We start from the raw sequence: 7,557 nt of genomic DNA on the forward strand, positions 1-7,557 counted from the left end.
GCAATCCATACTGAAGGCTATGATCTTTGATCTTCATCAATAAGTATTTTAAGTACTCTTCCAAGGACAAGTTGTTCATGACTTTTCCTCCAATTCTGATGCCACATTCTTCATATAATCCAGTTCCTCAGATTATTTGCTCAGCATGTAGACTGAATAAGTATAGTGAAAGAATACAGCCCTGGCACACACCTTTCCTGATTTAAAACCATTCAGTATCCTCTTGTTCTCTTTGACTGGCTGCCTCTTAATGTAGTTATAGGTTTCTCATGACAACAGTTAAATGTTCTGGAATACAGAACATAGCAATGTTATCCATAGTTTGCTGTGATCGATACAGTTGAATACCTTTGCCTTTTCAATAAAGCACAAGTAAACATCTTTTGGGTAATCTCTATTTCATTCAAGATACATCAGACATTCCTCATTCACATTCACAGATTGAGTGATTCCTTCACAGATTCATGATTCATTCACAGATACAATGATATCCCTCATTCCACATTCTCTTCTGAATCTGGCTTGAATTTCTGGCAGCTCCCTGTAGATGTACTGCTGCGACTCTTTTTGGATTACCTTCAACAGAATTTTACTTGTATGTGATTTTAATGCTATTGTTTGATGAGTTCTGCATTCTGTTATGCCATTTTCCCTTGGAATGGGCACAGATATGAATGTCTTTCAATTGGTTGACCAGGTATCTGTGTTTCCAATGTCTTGGTGATGAGTAAGTGGCTCCAGATACGCCTCAGTTTGTTGAATCGTTTAAATCTGCATTCTGTTAATTCCTGTAGCTTTGTTTTTCATCCATGCTTTCTGTGCAGCTTGGATTGCTGCCTTCAGTACCATTGGGTCTTGATCATACGCTACCGTAGTTCTACTCAAAAGTGAAAGAACCCAAGTTTTCCATTCACCTGTATCTTCTCATCTTAAGTTAGAATTTTCATTATTATTTTACAAAATTTCAAAATACTTTAGTGCAGTATGCCCAATTACTATTCTCTAAGAAAAAGATAATTCCTGAGAGTGTAGGGTCTTAGATATCCCAAGTTATATGTGATCTCTGAATCCCAGAGGACAATTAATAAGGAACAATAGCTACAGCAGCAGTGAAGCCCAGCCAAAATCAACCTTAATTAGGTTTTTATTGAAGTACAGACTAGAATTTATTTTTCTAATAAACGGGGTCCATTTTAATATACTCTGCGTTTTATTCTACTTACCTTTCAGTTGTGGAATTTTATTTGATCGAGCTGTGATATTTTTACCTTCCACAACAGTTACCTCCTTATGTAGGGCAGGTCTCCAGAAGCAATTACTTCTTTAATTAGCTTTGACTCATTAATCTCTGCCTCTTCTGCTTTGTTTTCGAGTGTAGGAGAACTTCCCAGGCATTTGTACAACATAATACAAACATCACAATAAGTTTCTTTTGATCTATTCACTTTACTTTTTAAGATAATATCCCCTTGTCAAAGTGTTCTAAGTCTTTTATTTCCTGGAATGTTTGTACACGATAAACTGTATGTTCCAGGTGTGTGTGTGGGGGTAGGGAGTGGGGAGTGGGAGGGGGTTGGGAATGAGCCCTGTATGTTCATTACATCTCCTGGGTGTAAAATTTCATGCTCAAATCTTTTTTTCATCAATCATTACTCATATCCATAACATTGTATATGCTCTTTATAGAATTTGCTACCTCATAGCTTAGATTTATGTAATTCTGTCCTGTTTAAAGTTATTTGTATTCTGTGTGTCCCATAGAGAGCTTTGTTTCACAGCTCATATACATATATTTTTCTGGGTGTTAATAAATCCTTACCTAATAGCTAAGTGAAATGTAAAATCCGATAGCAAAATGTATGGTAGGTCATAAGTAGTTATACCATTGATGATTGTGTTACCCTGCTTTCTCAGGTCACTGACTGTGTGATTTGCAGGGAAAGTGTTATCATTCATGGATGGTCCCCAGGAATTTATTACCTCTGAAAAATGTGTGAGTGAGCCAAATTATATCAATAGTAAATGCTGCTTATGTGGCATGGGCCAAAGATTCAGCAATTTCATTTCCACTCTTAGGAATTATCTTTTTATTTGCGCTAGTTGGAAAGTACCCAACAGGTAAATCATTATGTGTTTGATACCAGATTCCCCTGAAATCACTTCAAGTTACTGAACAAACCACAAGATCTCTTTATGTTATCAGTAGATGGCTAGCCTTTGAGTGACCAATAAGAATACTACTCAGAGACACCTGGTTCTAACCTAGATGGTAATGTTACATCATCAGTGGCAACTACACCCACTCCTCACTTATCGACCCAGTTATGGCCCCCAGACCTAGTCATTATGTAAAAATGGAGGATGATTACATCATTAAATAGCTACCTATTTATATTACAATAACTATGAAACACTGAGAATCATGACCCAGCCAAGTTGACACATAACTCTAATCATTCCAGGCAACACCATTACTCTTGACTCACACCTTGGCAGTCATTACTACTCAAAGCAGTTTCACAAGTAGACTCCTTATTATTGTAAATGCAAAATGCCGGATAATGAGACAGTCAATAAGTGAGAAGTGGGTGTACTTTGGCATTGCTCTGTCAATCTGAGAGACATGGGAAATGAAAACAGAGTGGTAAAGTGGAATTCTGGTAGTAAAATTGTCTATTAATAAAGCAATAATTAAGAATACAAAATGAGTTCCATTCTCCTTTTCTTCTTGTCCATCTGACAACCATATCAACGTAAGCTGTAAGGAACTTCCTGCCAAAGGTTGAAGACAGTAGGACTATAGTCATAGGTGAAGGACACTCACAGCATCTGGGCTCTACCTTTTCATTTGTTATTGTTAGTTGCTGCTTTGTTTAACTTGCTTCCATTGGAATTTGCAGGCTAAGCATTGGATAGTGTATGGATACTGTAGATAGTAAGTACAGTTATTTTATTATTCTCCCCAAAACTATCTAGAGGGTGAAATAGTAAAATATTTGCCAACAATGAACTAATATGTTTCTAAGATTGTCTGTGTCAGATTTCATTGTTTTCTAAACAACATCTATGAATTGTTTCTATTTTAATAACATGGGTGAGAGTTAGAATTCCAAGAGTATCTTATGGAAGATCATGTAGTGTTATTAAAAACTAGTGTGTGTGGTGTATGTGTATGGGTATAAATTCATATGCATCACTTAGTATCCACAATGCTGTCTATGAACTAGGTTTTACGTGATGTGGATGTTGTGTAAACACCTTATTTAAAACCTTATGGGAAATTGCTTCCAGTTGTCCTTGTCACTGCTTCTACTGATGCTGGTGTGAGAGCTGCAGGTGGAAGTTGGAGGGACAGCTGATGGAGACAACTGACAAGGCAGCAGTGGACATGGAACAAAAGAACAAAAGCAGCCCCACCTGCTGTTCTGCCCCCCCCAATAGCAAGAGTAATTCCAGTCCTGCCCCCACAGCCTGCCTGTCCCCCCACCACACAAAGCTCAAGAGCCTGTATTCAGAGTCCTGTGTTCTGCCTCACCTGCCTACATCCCCCCATGATTTAGTGCTACAAGTCTGGATTTGGAGTCTTTAACACCAGTTCTTATTGCTGTTGCGTACTGTTGAGTTGGTTCTGACTCATAGCAACCCTGTATATTCACAGGAGCAGCTGGTGAATTTGAACCACCGACCTTGCTGTTCAAACCAAACTTGCGGTCGGTCCAGTGTTTATCCTACAGTGTCTAACAGGACTCCTTAACACTACTAGGGGGAAATAATGAATAAAAAGAGAGCTGCTTTCCTTTTAAAAATGAAACCCAAAACCAGGGGACCACGGATATATATTCGGAAAGACATTACCGGTATGAATTTAAGTAACACGTATCTGTTAGGGTAGGATAACTTCTCTTCTGCAGGTCTAGCAAGACCCATTTGAGGTTGGTGCAAATGGCACACACGGACAAAAAGCAGCAAGTAGCAAGCAAAGTTTATTAAGCTACGAGTAGTACGATTCTCAAAAGAGAAGAAGCAGGCATCTCTCTTGTGAGTGAGAGAGCGCTGGCTTTCTGTTCTTTTGCCTCCTTTATAGGGTTTTAAGGAGCTCTGGTAATTAGTGGTTACAAATCAGTCTGCAAAACACAAGGTAGCTGTTCCAGGGGAGAAAGACGAGGTTTTCTGCTCCCATAAAGATTTACAGCCTCGGAAACCCTGTACAGGGTCACTATAAGTCAGAACTGACTGCATGGCACATAACAACAACATAAGGTTTGACTTGTCTACTCAAGTTTAATTCTGATTGGTGGCAGGGTCTAGGTGGCGCATAGTTTGCACCCTGTTTGATGGTCTAGCAGTGCTATAGTTCTCAGAAGGTGAGCTGGACTCAGTTTCCTAGAATTGTTGATTCAGGTGCCAGGTGTCAGGGTGTGCTTTGGCTGCCTGTATATATTTTTCCTTGAATCAATGAGGCAAAATTGTATAATAGTTTGATCTGGAGACAAAGCTAGTTATGAGTCCTGGATTAATCATATACGACATGACTTTGGGTAAATCTGTATATTATCCAACACTTAGGAGTTTCGTCTCTAAATGGACTCAATATGTTGTTGTTGTTAGTTGCCTTCAAATCAGTACTGACTCATAGTGACCTTATGCACAGCAGAACGAAACACTGCCTGATCCTGGGTCAACCTCACTACTGTTGCCACGCTTGAGTCCATCGATGCTGCCATGTGGTCAGTCCATCTCATTGGGGGTCTTCCTCTTTTTCTCTGACCCTCCACCTTACCAAACATGATACCCTTCTCCAGAGACTGGTCCCTCCTGACAATATGTCCAAAGTATGAGAGATGAAGTTTGACCATCTTGTCCTCTAAGGAACACTTTGGCTGCACTTCTTCCAAAATAGATCTATTGGTTCTTTTGGCAGCCCAAGTACAGCCAAGACTATAGTTTCAGGGACTCAAGATAGTACTTATTTAAGTCATAGGATTGCCACACACATTTTAAAAAATGATGCCGGATAAAATGTTCATCAGTGGATCTAGCACATCATGGACATGAAGGGCATGTTTGTCGAATAGTCTCTAAAAACTCATAAGCAGCCAAAACTACCTAGCAATAAAGTTAGCAAGGAATACACAGGACCCAGCTGATACCACCTCACTCCCCTGAAGGACATCCAGGATGATTTCAAGAAGAGAGAGAACATATTCCTGCCAGAGAAAGCTTGGTAGTGTAGAGTTGGTATTATCTCCACATTCATCTAAAATCTAACAAAATTATTTCTTTTTAAGTTTTCAAAGAAAAACATATCAAATTTAAAAATAAACGTGAATAAGTGAAAGAAGCAAAGAGAAATGTCAACAAGAAAAAGAGAATGAAGAAGAATTGTACAACCAGATTTAAAATGATCTCTACTGCATTATCTGCTGGTCCTTTCTGTCAAATATATTTTCCCCATTCATCTGATTTAAAAAAAAAACTGAAACAAAAGTTTTATTTGGGGGAGTTGTTGCTAATCCACATGTTAACCATGTAGTTTCAATAGGGACTTTGAATGACTGTATTGCCAACTTCAAGGGTGAGCTCTTAACTTAAGCTGAAGCAATGTACATTGCACAGCCTTTGGTATGGATAGCATCTCAATGTCAAGAAAATAAAAATCCTCACCACTGGACCAATAAACAACATTCTTATCAACGGAAAAAAGACTGAAGTTGTCAAGGACTTCATTCTTCTTGGATCAACTTTCAACACTCACAGAAGCAGTAGGCAAGAAATCAAATGACGTATTGCATTATGCAAATCTGCTGCACAACACATTTTAAAAGCGTTGAAGGGCAAAGATACCAGCTTGAGGACAAAGATGTGCCTGACCCAAGCCCTGGTATTTTCAATATCCTCATATGCAGGCGAAAGCTGGACAGTGAATAAGGAAGACCGTAGAAGAATTGATGCTTATGGTGTTGGAGGAGAATATTGTAAGTACCATGGGCTGCCAAAAGAACCAATAGATCCGTTTTAGAAGAAGTTCAGCCAGAGTGCTCCTTGGAGGCCTAGATGACCAAACTTCGTCTCTCATACTTCAGACATACTGTCAGGAGGGACTAGACGCTGGAGAAGTATATCATGTTTGGTAAGGTGAAAGGTCAGAGTAAAAGAGGAAGACCCCCAGTGTGATGGATTGGCAAAGTGGCAGTATCAATGGGCTCAAGTGTGGCACCAATAGTGAGGTTGGCCCAGGATCGGGCAGTGTTTCGTTCTGCTGTGCATAAGGTCGCTATGGGTTGGTACCGACTCAATGGCACCTAACAATAACAGCAGCAAAGGTGGCACTATTATGCATGCTTTATGTTTTCACATCTTTCAAAACCATTACATTTTTAATAACATTTTTTCCTAAAATCTCTGTTTCTCTGAATCTATTTTGATAAAAGAATCATGAAGTTTTAAAAGATTCACCCAAAAGGAGAGTTATCACAAGATTGTCTATAACCATGTAGAATTTTGAAACATTAATATCTAACATTGGAGAAATTATGCAGATTCTGTATAATGATAGCAAATAGCCAATAATATGATTCTCATAAAATGGGATAATATTTAATAACACAAGTAGATATTTACTAAACATTGAAGAAAGACAGAAGGTTATGCAATCATATTAAAGAATTCCAAAAAGTTTGTGGGAAAATACCATTGTTTTTCAACTCTAGTTTTCCAGCTTCTTGAAGTTCCAGCTTCTTGAAGTTCCCTTGTATACTTGCTCCCTATTCATTAGAGACTCCACACTATACTCATAGCATTTTGTAAAGATCGCTCCTTTGGTTCAAAAATGCTAGGAAAACATCTGGGAATATAGATTGATGTGAAGATTATAAATGAAGACATGTTTATGTATCATAAGCTCACATCTATCAAATCATGAAACATAATCATTAGAAATGTAATAACAATGTGTTATCGAGGGATGAAATATGAACCATATGTAAGAATCTAAAGTAGGAAGCAAAAGAAACCCCAGGAAGTACAAGACATGACAGGGAATCCAATCTCAATGATTCAAACTCTTGACTGTCAAATCATTCATCCTAAAACCTAACCAGATTCTATCAGGTTGGTTCAAACTCATGGTGAGCTCGTGTATGCAGAGTAGAATTCTGGCCCATAGGGTGTTCAATAGCTGATATTTTAGATGTGGATCAGTAAGCTTTTCTTCAGAGGTGGCCCTGGATAGACTTGTATCTCCATCCTTTTTGGTAAACAACCTACTGGGGGTTAATCATTTGTATTAAACAGGGACTCCTTCTGAAACAGACACACCAAATTTACTAAGATGCTAGACTAAAAGAGAACTTTCAGGACAATGTTCACATCAGGATGCCCCTGCCTACTTATTAGGTTACCCATTTTCATTTTTTCAACCAATTGTTGTTGTTATTAGGTGCCATCGTGTAGGTACCAACCTATAGTGACCTTATGCACAGCAGAACGAAACACTGCCTAATCCTGGGCCAACCTCACTACTGTTGCCACGCTTGAGTCCATAGATGCTGCCACTTG

The sequence above is a fragment of the Chrysochloris asiatica genome, unplaced genomic scaffold, assembly GCF_000296735.1.
Source record: "Chrysochloris asiatica unplaced genomic scaffold, ChrAsi1.0 scaffold00007, whole genome shotgun sequence".
Taxonomy (NCBI): Eukaryota; Metazoa; Chordata; class Mammalia; order Afrosoricida; family Chrysochloridae; genus Chrysochloris; species Chrysochloris asiatica.